Source organism: Orycteropus afer, unplaced genomic scaffold (assembly GCF_000298275.1).
Source record: "Orycteropus afer afer isolate SDZICR_OR568_19922 unplaced genomic scaffold, OryAfe1.0 scaffold00708, whole genome shotgun sequence".
NCBI lineage: Eukaryota > Metazoa > Chordata > Mammalia > Tubulidentata > Orycteropodidae > Orycteropus > Orycteropus afer.
In genome coordinates this window covers 366,172-385,429 of record NW_006922295.1, presented here as the reverse complement: position 1 = coordinate 385,429, position 19,258 = coordinate 366,172, and the positions used below count along the sequence as shown (strand labels likewise).

The window sequence follows — 19,258 nt, the reverse complement described above, 5'->3', positions numbered from 1 at the left end:
AATAAGGTATTTGCAGTGAATAAGTTGGTCTTGCAAAATTCTATCATGCAATCTCCAGCATTATTTCTGTCACCAAAGCCAAATTTTCCTACTACCAATTTTTTGTCTTTGTTTTCAAAGAGAGAAGCCACATGTTTTCAAGGAGTGTGGCCGAGATTTTACCCAGAATTCCCATCTCATCACACACCAGAGCACATGCTCAGGAGAGAAGTCTTATATTTGCAGTGAATGTGGCCAAGGCTTTAGCCAGAAGTCAGGCCGCATTTACCACCAAAAGACACACTCAGGGCAGAAGCCATACATGTGTGAGGTGTTTGGGAGAGGCTATTTTTTTTTTTTTTTTTTCTTTTTCTAATGAAGCTCAAATGTTTATTGCATTGAATATCTTTCAAGTTTTTGATCTATTCAATGCACACAGCCTCCTTTTTCCTTAAACAATCCCTTCTGGGTCCCCTTGTCCTGCCCAGTGTTTACTCACTGAGGCCGTTTCTGTGAAGATGTACTGGCTTCCAAGGTAAGTGCAGACAAAGACAGCTGCCACCATGACAATGAAGTTGAAGATGGTGATGACTAGAACCCTCACTGATTTCACTTGCTTTCCCAGGTCACTGAGAGTCTCACCATGCCTTGAATCCTGGCAGGTGGTATTACAGGCGCTCCACTTATATTCCTCATTTGCCAGCTGTAACTTAATCTTCTGCAACCAGGCAACTAATTCTGTGTTCTGTGGAGGCTCTACAACTTCTGGGAGACAGATTTCACTGCCTTCCAGGAGCTCATGAAGATAGAGCTTGGAGTCCCTTTGTCTCAGGTGTTGGTGCAGTTCCCAGATGAAATCAAAGGTCATCAGGCATAGGGGGCCATGGGGCTATCATGGATCATATGTTTCTTTCCCAGTGTGGCCTCAAGCTTGACCCACAGTGTCCAGGGCTGCTTCCAGTCACCAGTGATAATTAACAGATCTTGATTTCATGCTCAGTCAATTTCAGACTGCAGAAGTTTATAAAAATCTTCCATTTCCTCATTTTTTGCTTTGGAGGTTGGTGCATAAATTTGAATAATAGTCATATTAACTGGCCTTCCGTATAGCTGTATGGATATCATCTTATCACTGACAACATTGTACTTCAGGAGAGATCTTGAAATATCTTTTGTGATGATCAATGCCACGTCATTCCTCTTCAAATTGTCATTCCTGGCATAGTAGATCATATGGTTGTCTGATTCAAAATGGCCAAATCCAGTCCATTTCAGCTCACTAATGCCTAGGATATCAATGTTTATGTGTTCCATTTCATGTTTGACAACTTCCATTTTTCCTAGATTCATATTTCGTACACTCCATGTTCCTATTATTAGTGGGTATTCTCAGCTGTTTCTCCTCAATTTGAATCATGTCACATCAACGAATGGAGGTCTCAAAATAATGTAGAATCAGCAAACACTGCATCATGTAAATGAACTTGGAGGACAGTATGCAGAGTGAAATAAGTCAATCACAGAAGGACAAACATTGTATTAGTCCATTATTGTAAAAAGTCAAGGAAATGTTTACGTATGGAAGGAAACTTTCTTTTTTGGTTACCAGGGGCAGGGGGGAGGGGAGAGAACACTATTAGATAGATAAAGACAAGTAGTGATTTTGGTGAAGGGAAGAGCAATGTACTAAATATATGTGATCAATACAGTAGGATTGAGGAAGAGAAATACTTAGGTGATGGGAGGTACAGACAACAAAGATGAACCCTTTTTCACATACCATACTGCATTGGCAGTGATGTAAAATGATATAAAGGTGGATAGATGAGTGGGCAAGCTGAACTATCAGGTATGCCTATGCAGGGGGCAGTGTGCACAAGACCATGTATAAGCTTGGCATACAATGTTTCTACAAGTGTATTGGTATGTTCTATAAGAATTTACGTGTATGTAGTAGAGCTGACAAGGGAGAAGGTTGTAGTCACTTCTTGGCAATAGCCAGCTACCCAGAGTTAGTGAGTAGGTGGATCTGTGGGCTCAGGACTGTGGTCACAGGGGACATCAAGATCAATTAGCATGATATACTGAACAAAAACATTGTTCCACATCCTACTTTGTCAAGCAGTGACTGGGATCTTAAAAACTTGCAAGCAACCACCTAGATAAAATGATGGGTGTTTCCTCATCCAGAACAAAGAATAATGAAGAGAACCAAAGATGCATGGAAACAGTTAGTCCAAGCAACTGGTACACCATGCTATCTTCAGCCTATATGACTATGAGGCCAGAAGAACTAGATGGTGCCTGGCTACCACTGGCAACCTCTTGGAGGGGGATATATGTAGAAGATCTTGGATAGAGTGGGAAAACAATGTGGAATAAAATTCAAAATCATAAAAAAAAAATAAATAAAAAGATACAATGTTTGCTGGTCTGATAAAGCCTGGTGAAACCCCTGAGACTATGGTCCCTAGCTGCCCTTGAGATCTGGAAATGAACCCACTCCTATTGCTTCCAGCCAAACAAAAGTCTGGCATAGGTGCTGAACATTTACATTATGTAGATACGCTCCTTGGAGAGATTAATCATAGGAGAATAGAAGGCTGTGTATGTGTAAGGATACAGCTCAGGGGCAGGAGTGCATGGAATGAAGGACCCAAGGAAGAGAGGGAGGACACATGGGGAGGAAGTGGGACGAGAGCTGTTGCTTTGTGGGAAATTGCAGTAAATGTCATGAGACAAAGTGTATGTGAACTGTGTATGGAAAATGAATTTGCACTGTAAACTTTCATGCATATCACAATAAGAGTTTTTTAAAATATGTTATATAGTTACAGTAATCAAAATAGCCTGGTACTGATATAACAATATACATATAGAATGTGTTAGGATGGGTTCTCTAGAAAAACAAAACCATTAAAACATATATATATATATATAGAGAGAGAGAGAGAGAGCGAGAGAGAGAGAGAGAGAGAGAGAGAGTTATCTTAGGAAAATGGCTCACACAATTATAGAGGCTGTCAGGTTCCAAGTTTCTGAATTAAATGTCAAGCTGAAGGTTTTCCCAACTCATGCAGCTGCAGCAGCTGACAAGTTCAAGTTTGATAGGCAGTATACCAGCTGTTGACTTTGGCAGATGATGAATCCAAGATCACCAAGCAGAATGATGGGTTTTTCACTCATGAACAGTTGTAGGCAGCAAAACAGGATCTAGATCCACAAAGGTTTTCTAATTTTCTGAAGATGTCCATATATCTATTGGAAGCAGCCCACATCCAAGGGAAACTCTCTTTCAATAGATTGACTGCTTAGTGTATATACATTAGATGTCCTCATGGAAATAACCATGTTTTTTTTCTTTTTTGAAAAATTTCAAAGAATTAACTGCTTAAACTACTCAGAATCATGGTCCAGCCAAGTTGACACACAACCCCAACTATCATATAGACCAGTGAAGTAGAACTGAAAGTCAAGGAATAAACCCAAACATCTATGGTCAAATAACTTCTGACAAGGTTGCTATGTCCATTCATTGAGGAAAGAAGTGTCTTTTAAATAAATAGTGATGGGGAAATTGGATTTCCACATGCACAGAAATGAAACAAGGTCATTGTGTCACACCATGCACAAAAACAAATTAAAAATGGATTAAGCATCTAAATTTTCAAACTAAACTCCTAATTCTTAGAAGAAAAACAGGACAATGTTGTTAGACCTAGCTTTTTAATGAGCTGATACAATAACAGTAGCACAAAGAAAAAAACACAAAACAAATAAATGGGATCTCATAAAAATTCAAACATTTGTTCATCAAAAGAGTTTATTAAAAAAGTGAAAAGACTAGCTACTGACTGGAAGAGTATCTTTAGAAATCATATCTCTGACAAGTATCCAATAACAAAAAAATATATATAATATCAGCAATTTAAGAAAAAACACAAATAACCCAAGCATAAAATGGATAAAAGACTTGAAATGGACATTTCACCAAAGAAACAGTCAAATGCCTATCAAACATAAGAATAAATGCTCAGCATCATTACCTATCAGAGAGAGGAAAATCAAAGCCACAAAGAAATGCTATTTCACTCCCATTAGGATGGCTGAGATAAAAAACACAAAATAAAACAAAACTTGAATATAACAAATGTTGGAAAGAATATCAGAAATTGGAACCCTTATATCCATTTTTGGTGAGAATGCAAAGTTGTTGTTATGTGCCATCCAGTTGGACCCTACTCATAGTAACCCTTCCTTGGGTTTCCAAGGTGATATCACCAAGGAAGTAGATTGCCCAACCTTCCTTCTGAGGAGTGGCTGGTGGGTTTGAACCGCCAGCCTACTGGTTAGCAGTCAAGTGCTTTAGGCACTATGCTACCAGAGCTCCTAGAATGCAAAGTAGTACAACCATTTTGGAAAACAGTGTGGTGATTCCTCAAAAACTAAAAATAGACCTACCATGTGACTCAGCAATTCCACAGCTAGGTATGTACGCAAAGGACTTGAAAGCAGAGACTCAAACAAATATTTTTACACTAATATTTATTGCAGCACTATTCACAATAGCCAAAAGGTGGAAACAACTTAAATGCCCATCAACAGATGAATGGATAAAGAAAATGTAGTACATACATACAATGGAATACTATCAGCTAAGAGGATAAATGAAGTCTTGATATATGCTACAATATGGATAGAGCTTGAAAACATTATACTGAGTGACATAGTCAATCATGAAAGGGCAAATATTGTTTGACCTCATTTCTATAAAAAGGAAAGGCAAATGTATAGACACCAAAATTTGTTCATGGTTATCTGGAGTAGGAGGGAAAGGAAAAGGAGAGGTTAACAGTGATGAAAATTATCTTTTAATCACTTATTTGCTTTACATAAAGTGTGGTAATATGATACCATGTATTTCAATTATTTGATCTTTAAGATTTAATGAGAAGTGCCTTTTCATCCTTATTATTCAACAATCAAATCTACAAGCCCAATAGCATCTATAATTTTTTGGATAAATACCTATGAATGAAATTATAATGAATTTTAAAAAAGAACACAAAAATATGGGTGTTTTACCAAAGCTAAAATTTAACAGCTTCTGTAGTTTCTTTTGGGGAGGAAGATATATTTTCAGTTTTAAAACAGTAAAAGCTCTGTGATTGTGATTTGAATTTTGTAATCCCTCTCTCTTCCACCTCCCATAGAATATTTGAGAAAATTGTAGTGTGATCTAGTGGAATGAAAAAAGAAAAAATTAAATAAAACCAAATTGGCATAGATATAGTGTATTTTCTAATCCTGGCTCTTATCCTCAATGTGACCTTGTTGTTGTTGTTGTTGTTGTTGTTGTTATTTGCCATCGAGTCGGCCCCGACTCCTAGCGACCCCTCCTTGGGTTTCCGAGGCAGTTATCACTACGGAAGTAGGACTGCCTAACCTTCCTTCCGAGGAGTGGCTGGTGGGTTTGAACCTCCAGCCTCCTGGTTAGCAGTCAAGTGCCTTAGGCACTATGCTACCAGAGCTCCTCAATGTGACCTTAGACAAGGTAATTAACCACCCTGGGCACTGGCTTCATCAGGGAGAAACACATATGGTTATGCTTACTAAAGTTGAGTCTTAGAGGTTTTCCATGGTTCTTAGATTTAATTGTGGCACAGAGCAAAGATTACAAATTTTGCTCTCCATGCCCCAATCCAATTTCCCTGGTCACTTCCTCTTACAATTCTCAGCCTCAGATGACATGAATGGAACTATGCAGCTGTTTGGTCCTCCTATCAGTTAATGCATTAATTAGTCCCTTGAGGCTAATGATAATACCAAGGAATACTGGTATAATTGGTAACAAAAAAGTTGAAAGATTCTTTCAGGCTAGAGGATGTTTCTAACCACATAAGACTCCCCCCACCCCTCGCACACACTTCTGGGGTTTATTAGGGAAGCAACAGGTTACAATTTAGATTCAGGAATCCTCAGGATACAATTTTTGAATCAGTACAGCCTCCCCTTGGCACACCTCTCTTTGGTTCTCAGCCTTTCTGCTTGGCCTCTACCCTTCTGGGTATGTGTTAAAAAGTCCTTTTAGCTCCACCTGACAGGTGACCCTACTCTACCAGCAAGCCTGCTGCCCAAGAGCATTCAGTTTTTTTGTTCCGTGGGCCGGCAAGACCACCACTCTGTCTCCTGTCAGTCTCTTGGTTTTACTACCTCTGCTGCACAGTGGCTAAGGCACTTGACTGCTAACCAGAGGGCTGGTGGTTCAAACCCACCAGCCACTCCTCGGAAGGAAGGTTGGGCAATCCTACTCCGTAGTGATACTGCCTCGGAAACCCAAGGAGGGGTCGCTATGAGTCGGGGCTGACTCGACGGCACACAACAACAACAACAACAACAACAGCTGCTGCTGTATCTCTAATATTGTCTCAGAACAGGGATCTCCAGTCCAAGGACAAGTTTAATTCCCTCTCTCTCTCTCTTTATGGAACTGAGATCTTAACCAAATAGGATTTTATTTTCTCCTTCTGTGGTGCTGTGGTGCTTTTATGCCTCACCCATTGTGTGTGTGTGTGTGTGTGTGTTTTAATTTTAAAGAACACTCCAGGCTACTTTGATTTGTTTGCTCATTATGTTAATGCTACAGGAATTTCAGAATCCTTGTTCAGATGATAATATGAATAAGCGTTATACTAAACCATTTCATAACTAAAATATAATGATATAAGCAAGGTAAAACTGAAATAATGAGAAATTGTATTCACTGGGAAGATATCATCAGCAGATATTTAACAAATGTTCTTAAGAAAGTTATTTCACATATATCTTACTCGTATAGCTCAAAGCTCAAATAAACAAGAATGTAAATTATGAGCATAAAATCCACTCAATAAGTCAATTTTCATAAAATTATTTAAATACATTATCTAAAAATACAAATAAAATAGTTATCTACATTTTTTTCTTGTGAATTTTTTTTTTTTTAATGTCTTTGGGCATATGCACTATATCCATAGATAAGCATCTGGAGGATTTGGGGGCAACTTTTTAATGGAATGATGAACAATTATGTAGGTATTTCCTTAAGATATTGCCTATACTAAACAAACATGTTTGTTTCTATTACAAAGTATCCTTCTACTACAAAGCTGCCTTCATAAGAATTGAATGAGTGTTTTTGAGAAAGAAAAAATATTACTTTTAGGGAAGGGAGGTTGAGAGAAATATTACAGCACTTTATTTCAATAAAACTTTGTGAGATATTGAAAGAACAAGACCATACTGTTTTGTGGTTTATTCAAAGAACAAAACAAACTCCAAATTCACTGCCATTGAGTAGATTCCAACTAATAGTTACCCCCATTGGATTTCCAAGGCAATAAATCTTTACAGAATTAGTTTTCCCCATCTTCCTTCTGCCGAGCTGCTGGTGGGTTTGAACCACCAACCTTCCAGTTAGCAATCAAATTACTTAGGCACTACACCACCAGAGCTCATTTTGAAAGAACAATACAAAAAAAAACTGTAGTTTGTGGTTTACATAGCAGTGAGTAAGACTGAGAAAGGATGGAAGAGGAGAAAATATTGGTGCTTGATAGAGCAAGAAAAGCTCTCCTCTTATTAGGTAGAAGAATGCATGTAAAGAATGACATCACACTCCAGTGTATATTGCAAGTATCTTGGTTCTGTTAGAGTTGTTTCCAGTTTATGGCTATTACAAAGAATAATGTTATTATAATTATTGTACGTGCTTACTGGTGAAGACTCATATGTTATTTCCCTAAGTGATAAATCTTCAATGTATTTCTGTGTCAGAATATATATGTATGTTCAACTTTAGTAGGTATTGTAAAATAGTTTTTCGAAGTAATAGTACTAATTTAAACTTTCACCTGCAGTGAATGAGAGTGAGCAGTGAATAAAAGTTTGTTTCTCCATAACTCATCAATATTTGGCATGTAGTTATAATTTTTAGCTGTCTGGATAGGTGTATAGTGATGGAGCTCTGGTGTCATAGTACCTAAGGCATTTGACTACTAACTAGAAGGCTGACAGTTACACCCACCAGGTACTCCTTGAAAGGAAGGTTGGACACATTATATTTTATTTGCATCTTTGTGAGCAACTAATGCTATCAAGACTGTTTGCATGTGTTTACATATGTATCAGCCACATGAATATATTTTTTTCCCAGTTTGATTGTTTGTGTTCTTTTTTGAATAAAAATGTTATACATTCTGAATATGGTTATCAGTTATATGTACTACAATTGTCCTCAATTCTGTGTCTTGGAACTTACATAATTATTTCTCTGATTCATCTAAAATTCATTCTGTATATGGTGTGAGGTAAAGATCAACATTCACCTACAATTTTTCTGTGGATAATTAATTGGCACAGTACATTAATGAAAGACCACCCTCTTCTCCTTATTGCATTGCAACAATTGATATTTTTGGATAAGTTAGGCGAACATATATGGGTGGGCTAATTTCTAAAATTTCATATATTATATTTAGAATAGAAAACTTTCCCCAAAATTGAGTATCATGATTTTTATGCTTGAATTTGAACATGTTTTAGCAACAATTCACAGTACTAGTATTTATTAAGGCTCTTTGGTGGTACAGTGGTTGAAACACTTGAGTACTAACCAAAAGGTCAGTGGTGCAAACCCATCAGCTGCTCTGCAGGAGAAAGATGAGGGAGTCTACCTACATAAAAATATACAGCCTTGGAAACCCTACAGGACAGCTCTACTCAGTCCTATGATGTCACAATGACTTGGAATTGGCTCCATGGAAAGTTTTTTTTTTTTTTTTTTTGTGGGTGGGGGGCTCTAAAAAAAAAAACAAACTCATAAACTCACTGCCATCCAGTTGGATCTGACTCATAGCGGCCCCTCCTTGGGTTTCCAAGGCAGTATCACTACAGAACTAGATTGCCTCATCTTCCTTCTGAGGAGTGGCTGGTGGGTTTGAACCTCCAGCCTTCTGGTTAGCAATCAAATGCCTTAGGCATTATGCTAATAGTTACACAATATTAACTCTTTGCAGTTCTCTCCTTTATTTTAAAATTTAAAAGTCTCTGTTGTAGTTGAAAAGCTTCAGGACAAGATATTTATTATTATAATAGCAAACAGATTCTAATTCAGATTCAGATTTCCTTCTTTAGTGTACTTCTACCAAATGATAAAATGAAATTAGAACATTTCAAGACACTTAATCAACAACAAGAAAGACAGAAAAATGGATTTTTTGAAACAAGGATAAAATCACTTTTAGAGGTGTTAAATAAGCCTTTGCTTGGGATTTACTTTTTTTTTTTCCTCCATATATATACAAGGGAAATTCCACTGCTTACAGGTTATAACAGGCAAATTGCTGAGGATTTTTGCTCAAAGGAATAAATCCTGGGCTCAGCAGGGTCTTCTGCTGTCACACTAATGGATTACAACCAGCTCCCTGAGGAAAGTGTTCATTTCACAACAACCTTTGATTAACCTGCTCAGGTCAAAAATATCAAAAGAATAAACAGCAGCCAAGAAAATCCAGTGTTCCTTTGGGACAAATATAAGAGCAAAGATCAAATTGTCAGTGCCTTAGATTCTCAGATTCATCAGGCTTAAGAAACTTGAAAGTCAAACCGTTTCCAAGTTGTGTTGTGAAAAGTGGTAGGAAGATTTTTTTATAAAAACAATTGAGATTTCTCACTACCTTAGTATGTCACTCAGTGCCATAATGAGAACATGAGTTCTCCATAATTCACTACGGGATGATATCATGTCTCTTATCAATTTGTAAAACACTGACATGTTTTATTAATATGCTTTTTACTCTTCAACCAATATATTGATAAACAATGAGAGAATTAGGCATGGTGATGATCCCTGTTGCATCTCACTTGATGGATTACTATAACTGTCAGCTATAAACCTTCTTTTAGGCCATCCTTAAACCTCTGTTTCTCTAAAACTTCATCTCTGGGACAACATATGAATTTCTTAAAATGTTAAGACACTATTCCGAGTGCTACACTGAAGCACATTTCTCTCTCTCTCTTCCCCTTTCTTTATTTTCTAAATGTGTTCCTTATAATTTAGAAATGAAAACGATGGATGAGAATGCTGATGGTCAACTTAATAGTGTTGGCATGCTATTCTACATTATACACACCCTGAATACACAAGGCTAGAAGTTGGCTTAATAAAACATTAAACTATTTTAGAAAAGTTGCATTTCAGGATCAACTAGGAGGCATTTGAGAACAAGTCTATTCTTTGTTCTCAATCCTAATGTAATCATTTGATGATGTAATGTGCATTCATTTAGATTTATTTTGATTATTCTCTGATTGATCATTATGGGAAAAGTTAACTACCTGATATAAAAGAGATTTTAGAACATAATAAATATTCATAAAAGCTCCAGATAATCTTTTATAAAGTAGGAATTCCATTGATGCACAAACCTGTTTGAATATATTAATGAGTTGGTTCTTTCACTAGGGAAAAGTTATAAAATACAATTAATTATGAATTTATAACTCCTGCATAATTCAATTTATAGTCATAGTTTCGTAGAACTTCTGTAACTAAATGGAACAAACTGGTTAGTTTACATGAACAAAAAATTATTGTCACACATTTTTGAAGGGTAGAAATTAAAATCAATGTGTTAGCTAGACCAAGTTCATTCCAAAAACTCTAGAGGAAGATCTTTTTTGATCTTTCTCAGTTTTTGGTTGTTCAAGGCATTGTTTGCTTCTAGATGCATATCCATATAGCTATCCTTCCTTGTCTGTGCCGCTGTGTCTTTTTTTTTTTTTTGTTCTTGTTCTACTTTCTTTTACAAGAAGACAGTTCATATTTAATTAGGCCACACCTACTCCAGTATGATCTCATACTAACTTAACAGGTAATAATACCAATATCGCTTCATGGTGCAAGTGATGTTTCATTAGCTTATAAGTTAAATGTTCATACCTACCAAGTACATTAATGAAGAAAGGCCTGGAGTACTGCTTCCACGTAGATTATAGCCAATAAAATCCTATGCAACAGTTCTACTCTCAAACACATGAGGTCTACTTTTGTAGCGATACTACCTCAGAAACCCATGGGAGGGTTGTTATGAGTCAGATACAACTTGATGGCAGTGAGTTTGTTTGTTTTTTTTTTTTTTTTTATATGGCATATCGTATTTTTCGTATTAGCATTGTGAAAACTCTGGCTCATGATAAGCTAAATACAATGGGTTATATCATATATAGTTGAGGAAAGGCAACATCATTGTTTATGAAAATCATTACTAACTGAAAACAAATATATGTATTACTAATAATTAAAATTCAATGCCCAGTTTAATATTGGTATATTTGCTATTTCCATGTTTATTATTGCTTTTACTATTAGTCTTCATGTAAAATATCACAGTGACATGAATGAAAAACCTACATATTGGAAAAACAATAGAGTAAAGGACCCTGAAAAGTGTATTAGATGGAAGCCTGAAGGTGATTTTCAGCACTCTATTGACTCTCCAGGACTCTGGTAGAGAATGTACACATACTCAACTTAATAAATGTATTTCAGATAAATGAATAAAAAATATAAGCTGATGTGCTTGGAAGAAAACCTTCTGTTCTCACAAAGCTATCAGAAGAATAAGTTAGGACTTTACTGGAGGACTTCTTAGAGTTATCAGCTTTATACAACCCTAAGCAATATTATTTCATTAAATTCATGACAATACCAAGTTTATTTTTATTATTATTATTTTTAAAACAAATATAATTATTCAGTATTTAAATAACAATGTTTCTTGAAATATCATTTTGGGCAAAACTTATTTAGAAGAATTTTTAAAAATGGACTCTAAGCAAGCAATTTGTCACAAAGTTTTTTTTTTTTTCCAATTTTCAAAAATTTTCTCTGATATGTAAAAAAAGAAAATGGTTTTAAATAGAATTGTTAGTATAGAAAAGCTAAGCTGCATGAAAGACAGCTACAAAATAAAATTTTCATTCCCAGCTAGAGTTTGCACCACTTTATCTTCTAACATCTTAGGATAATTCTTGACATTTACAAAAAGGGGAAAAAAAATCAAGAAAAGTTAATTAAAATATGGCATATTTTTAAGACACAAACTAGATACCGAATTTATTTTTAAATCTTCAGTGAAATCATCAAGGGTATTGTACACAATTTTCATAATCAAGAAGGTATTTACATTTTCATAGAAATGTTATGGTTGAATAGGTTAGTAAGCATATGTTAACCCAAACTAGTGTATGTCCATTTCAAATGAATGAAAGACTTAAAACAATATTTCAATATAAGCATATTCTAAAGTGTAATAAGCAATAAATGTATTTATAGAAAATCTTAAAAGTCATAATAATAACAGATGTGGTATTAAGAATTTCAAATTTAATAACACTATTCAATAAATGGGAGCTCTGGTGGTGTAGTTCCTAAAGCATTTGACTGCTAACTAAAAGGCTGGCAGTTCAAATCCACCAGCCACTCCTCATACGGAAGATTGGGCCATCTTACTTCCATAGAGGTACTGCCCCAGAAACCCAAGGAGAGGTCTCTATGAGTCAAATTGACTAGACAACAGTGAGGTTTTTTTTTTTTTTTTAATTCCCTAAAGGATGAAAAATTTATTTCAATTAAATTGCATGGATTTAGAATCTCAAATTAATTCAAGCCAAAGTTTCCATGTGAGTGGGAATGATAATTATTCCTTAGCTTAGTATTTAAAAAGATGTAGTAATATCTCTTGTCCATTTCTATTTCAAAACTAAAAGAACAAGCAATTTAATTGTTGTAAATAAACCAAATTATAGTAAAGATGATTAAGACAGCATATATATATATATATATATATATATATGGCATATTATATTGTGTGTGTGTGTGTGTATGTAATTTTATTTATTTATTTATCTATCTATCTATTTATTTATTTTACCATAGAGTCACAGTAGGCCTGCTTTTGGAGAATAGAATAAACATATCCTTTGGTGCAAAGAGCTACAGCACATGGAAAATTGTTCAGTGCAGTCAGCCCTCCATGAACATGGGTTATACATCAATTCAACTAACCTTGGATCAAAAATAATCAGGGGAAAAATTAAAAGCAATTAAGTGGTCAAAGAAATCACTCAAAGGCTAAGCTAAAGTGCTATTTACATAGCACTTACACTGTGTTAGGTGTTACAGGTAATATAGAAATAAAAATTTAAAGTATATGGAGGATCTGTATAGATTATATGCAAACACTATGCCTTTTCGTACAAGAAACCTAGCAGCCCTGGATTTTAGTATCCGTGGTGGTCCTGAAACCAATGTCCAATGGATACTGAGGCAGTACTTTATCATACTGAGCTTTCAGGGACTAGTGAGAGACTGGTATAAATTTTTGTGAATTTATATTCAACTGTGAAACAATATCTTCCAAATGTTTCCTATTGCGACATTATTTGTTATAAATAACTATGGAAACAATTCAGTAGTCTGTTGTTTCAGACTGGTTTCTCTATCAAAGAAAAATTAATGAAGTTTAGATGATAGATATGCAAATGGACAGATAGATAGATATATAGAGATTTATCTCAAATAAATGGCTCAGGTATTGTAGAGGCTGGCAAGTCCTAAGTCCATGGATCAGATGTCAGGGTGGAGGCTTCTTTTGTCTCATGTAGCTTCAGGGGCTGATGAACCCAAGATCAGCACACAATACAGCAGGCCACTAGTTCAAGTCCAAAGAAACAGAGATAAGAAGGTGATGAGCCAGAAGTAGTATCCAGATAGAGTCAAAAGTGAGAGAGCTTTGACAGAACAATATTTGGAAGCAAATCTCAACCCCAAGGTAACTCCTTTTCAACTGATTGGCTGCTTGGAGCATGTTTTATCATGGAGGTGATTAAATTATATAAGATACCATCATATAGGGCTACCATATCATTACTGCCAAACCACTGAAAATCATGGTCCACCAAAGTTGACACATAACCTTAAGCATCACAGCCATTAATAAGAGACATTTGAATTAACTATGGGAGCTCTGGTGGCATAGTGCCTAAGAGATTTGACTGCTAACCAGAAGGCTGGCTGTTCAAACCCACCAGCTACTCCTTGGAAGGAAGATTAGGCTATCTACTTCCATAGACATACTACCTCAGAAAACCAAGGAGGAATCACTATGAGTCAAATTTACTCCACAACAGTTATTTTGATTTTGGTTCTTATCTCTGTAATGGAATAATGACTGGCTTTAAACTATCAGAAAGATTCCTATACAGTATACAACATTAAGTGAATTAGATAAGGTGTGGAAGACACATAGTATTCCATCTTGATATAAGAAATAATGAGACATAAAAATGCTCATATTTATATGCTTATTTTTGCTGCATATATATATATATGATTACAAATGGAAAATTATGAAATAGAGGTGACAGACATAGAATAAAAATTTCTTTGAGTATAGCAATAAATAGAATGTTGCCTTTCAATGTAATAAATGGAGGACAATAAAAAACATAAAACAACAAATTCTGAAACAAAACAGAAACAAATTAGTCTAATATTACAAGCAGACTCCAGGATATGTACAAGATTTGTTCCTAAATATGTCTTTTAGGATTTGTAGGTTAGGACACAAAAGAAGAGAGAATTTATGGGGAATCAGAATAAGTACATACATACAATTCTTATTCATCCGTAATTTTTTTCAAGATGCTAGAAGCTTTTTGAATGATTTTAAAGCTGCATGTGAAGCAGGTGAAGGAGATTGTGATAAACAATATGTTGCAAGTAGATGTTGGTTCAATCCTTTCAAAACGAAGGTAAATGTACATTACATTAAAGAACAAGTTTTTTTTTTTTTTTTTTTAATTGTGATTTGGGTGACAGTTTACAAAGTAAATTCATTTTCCATAAAGCAATATATACACATTTTGTTTTTGACATTTATTTTGTAGTGTAACAGCTCTCTTCCTACTTTCTCTCTGTGGTTACATTTTCCTGGTGTCCTTCTTTCTTATCAATTCTCATTGTCTGAGCTATCTCCTTCTGAAAATATGGCCCTAATCTCCCATGGTTAATGGTTATGAGGAGCATACCTACATAATGTAAATATTCACCTTATATTCCTCCCTATTGTGGAGCTACACCATACTTCTTCAGTTTGTCATTCCTGGCATAATAGATCATAAGAGTGTCTGATTCAAAAATGGTTAATACCATTTGATTTAGGCAGTCAGGATTTCACAAAATAGCCTTCAGTATAATGCTGTCAGTAATAGGATAATATCCCTATAAGGAAGACTAGTTAATGCTATTATCATTCAAATGTACACACCAATTACTAAAGCCAAAGATGAAAAAAAAATGAAGATATTTACCAACTTCTGAGTATAGCAATAAATAGAATTTTGCCTTTTCAATGTAATAAATGTAGCCTGAAATGACCAAATATGCAATCAAGATGTATTGACAAGTATTGGTGATGGGAATGCAGAACTTGGAAACAAAGAATAATCATTCATAGCTAGGAAATAAGGCCTTGCAAGATGATGCTGGAGATCATGACAGAATTTTTCAAGACCAATAACATACTCATTGCAAATACCATTTGTGAACAACATAAATAGAGGCTATACTCTTGGACTTCACCAGAAGGAATACACAGAAGTCAGTTCAACTACATCTGTGGAAAGATATGATGGAGAAGCTCCATATCATGAGTGAAAATAAGACCTGTCGCTGACTGTGGAACAAACCATCAATTGCTCATATGAAAGTTCAAATTGAAGCTATAGAAAATTAAAAATAAGTCCACAGGAGTCAAAATATGACCTTGATTATATCTCACCTGAATTCAGAAACCATCTGAAGAATAAATTTGATGCAATGAACACCAGTGACTAAAGACCAGATGAGTTGTGGAATGAGATCAAGAACATCATACATGAAGAAAGTAAATGCTTGTGAAAAAGACAGGAAAGGAAGAAAAGACAAATACGAATGTCAAAACAGAATCTAACTTGCTCTTGAAAGAAGAATAGCTAAAGCAAATGGAAGAAATGAGGAACTAAAAGAGCTGAACAGAATATTTCAAAGGAATTGAAAAGACAAAATAAGGTATTGTGAAGAAATGTGCAAAGACCTGGAGTCATAAAACTAAAATAAAGAACAAACTTAGCGTTTCTCAAGCTGAAAGAACTGAAGAATAAATTCAACCCTTGTGTTGTAATACTGAACAATTCTATGGGCAAAATATTTAATGATACAGGAAGCATTCAAAGAAGATGAAAGGAATACACAGAGTCATTGTACCAAAAAGAATTGGTCGATGTTCAACTATTTTAGGATGGATATGATAAAAAACAAATGATATTGAAGAAAGAAGTCCATGTTGCACTGAAGAAATTGGTGAAAAACAAGGTTCCAAGAATTGAAAGGATACTCATTAAAATGTTTTAGCAAGTGGATGCAGTGCTGGAGGCACTTACCAAGTAATTTGGAAGAAAGCTAACTGGCCAATTGACTGGATGGGATCAATTTTTATGCCCATTCCAGAGAACAGTGATGCAACAGAATGTGGAAATTAGTGAACAATATCATTAATATCACACTCAGGTAATGCTTTGCTGAAGATAATTCAAAAATGGCACTTACTGATGAAGGGTAAAGACTACCGTCTGGGGTTCTGGTAAGATGGCAGAATAGGCAGACAAACTATACAGACCCTCTTCAACAAAGAGAAGAGGAACCAATTAACCCAGATAGAGAAGATAATACTGGAGCCCAGAGCTTTCAAAGAAAGGATACAGAAAGGGACTAAACTCCAACTAGGTGAAGAAGCTGCATGAAAACACCAAAAAAAGGAGACATACAAAGCTGCCATCTGTCAGCAGTCCTGACACACAGACAGCTTGGATATTGCCAAATGGTGTTAGGACCTAAGAATTAACCTAAAAATTAGCCCTGCTAGCCATGGGCTGCACAGAGGACTGAACTGGTAGCTGGTGAATAAAAGGAGAAGGAGATGGAAGCTGTGGAATTTGGCTGTCTGGAGGGTGCAGCCATTTTGAATGTTTACAAGACATTTGACCATTTTGGATAATTAAAGTAACAGTGTTTTTTCAGATTCCAGGGACCTAAGAATTGGCTCCACTTTTCAGGACAACAGGGATATACCAGACACTGAGGACTGGAAAGGTGCAATATGATAATTCCTTAAAAAGATGGAATTAGAAATACAATTTGATCCAGGCATTCCATTACTAGATATATATCCTAAAGAAATGAGAGCCAAGACAAGAATAGATATATGCACACCCATGTTCATTGCAGCAATATTTACAACAGCCAAAAGATGGGGACAACCTAGTTGTCCATCAGCTGAAAAATGGATAACCAAGCTATGGTACGCATTCACAATGGAATACTATTCAACCTGAAATAATAATGTAGAATCTTCAAAAAAAAAAAAAAAATGGATGAACTTGGAGGACATTATGTAGTTACCTGGGTGGGAGGGGAGGGGAAAGAACACTGCTAGATAGGTGGAAACAAGTATTGATTTGATTGAAGAGAAGGGCAATATACTAAATGTGAGTGATCAACATGGTGGCATGGAGGAAGAGGAAGACATAGGAAGGTACATGGGAGGTACACACAACAAAGATGAACCCTTCTGCACATATAGTTCTGCTTTGTTAGTGAAGGCAAACATCTATCTATAGGTGGATAATGGTTGGACAAACTGAACTATTGGGTATGTTTATTCAAAAGGGAGTGTGCCCATGACCACATATAGGTTTGGCAAACAATGTTTCTACAAGTGTGTTTGTATGTTCTGTAAGAATTTCCAGGTATATAGTAGAGCTGACAAGGGCCAAGGTTGTAGTCACTTCTTGCCACCAGAGGGAGCAAGTAGTTGAGACTATGGGCTCAGGACTATAGTCTCAGGGGACATGAAGCTCAATAGGCATAACATACTACCCAAAAACATTATTCCACATCCTACATTGGCGAATAGCAATTGGGATCTTAAAAGCTTGCAAATAACCATTTAAATGTAACAATGGGTCTCTCCTCATACACAGCAAAACCAAAGACACATGGTTACATTTAGTCCAAGGGACTTGTACACCATGCAATCCTCAACCTAAATGACTATGAGAGCAGAAGAACTAGGCAGTGTCTGGCTACCACTGACAACATCTTGGATGGGAATCTATGTAGGGGATCCTGGATAGAGTGGGAAAACAATGTGGAACAAAACTCAAGACCATTAAAAAAAAAAAAAAAAAAAAGGAACCAGATTTGCTGGTCTGAAGGAGCTTGATGGAACCTCTTTGACTATGACTCCTAGCAGCCCCTCAAGTCTGGAACTGAATCCACTCTTGTGTCCTTCAGCCAAAAAAAGGACAGACATATGAGCTGAGCATTTAGGTAGTTACACTCCTCAGATAGATCAATCATGGGAGAATAGAAGGGCTGTGTACACAAGGGAGACAGCTCATGGAGCAGGAGTATATGTGAGGGAAGCACACAACGAAGAGGTAACTATGGGGAGGATGTAGGAGGGGAGCTGCTGCATTGTGAGAAATTTCAGTCCGTGTCATGAGACAAAGTGCATGTGAGCTGCTGTATGAAAAGTGAACTTGCTCTATAAATTTTCACTCAAATTTCAATAAAAATTAAAAATAAAATAAGACTACAGTTTGAAGTATGGATTACACCTCAATGTAAAGAAAATGAAAATCCTTGCAAGTGGACTGATAAGTAGCATCACAATAAATGAAGAAAAGTTTGAGGTTGTCAATAATTTCATATTACTTGGTTCCACAGTCAACACCCATTGATGTAGCAGTCAAGAAATTAGAAGACATTGTACTGTGCAAATATGCTGCAAAACACCTTTTAAAGTGCTGAAGAAAAAAGATGTCTCTTTGAAGACTAAGGTGAGGCAGACCCAAGTCATGGTGTTTTCAATCACCTCATATGCTTATGAAAACTGGTAAACAAACAAAGACCAAAGAAGAGTTGATGTTTTTGAGCTGTGGTATTGGCAAAAAATACAAGAAGTATCATGAACTCCCAGAAGATCTAAAGGATCTGTTCTGGAAGGAATGTAGCCAGAAAGCTCCTTGGAAGAGGGAAAGGCCAGACTTTGTCTCACCTACTTTGGTCATGTTGTCAGAAGGGACCATTCTCTGGAGAAGGATGTCATGCTTGGTAGAGTGAAGGGTCAGC

The 19,258-nt window shown here is 36.0% G+C and overlaps 1 pseudogene; it reads right to left on the bottom strand.

The window, feature by feature from the left end:
- Positions 1-430: 430 nt before the first annotated feature.
- LOC103211198 overlaps positions 431-19,258 on the bottom strand; it is a 57,925-nt pseudogene continuing 39,097 nt past the window's right edge.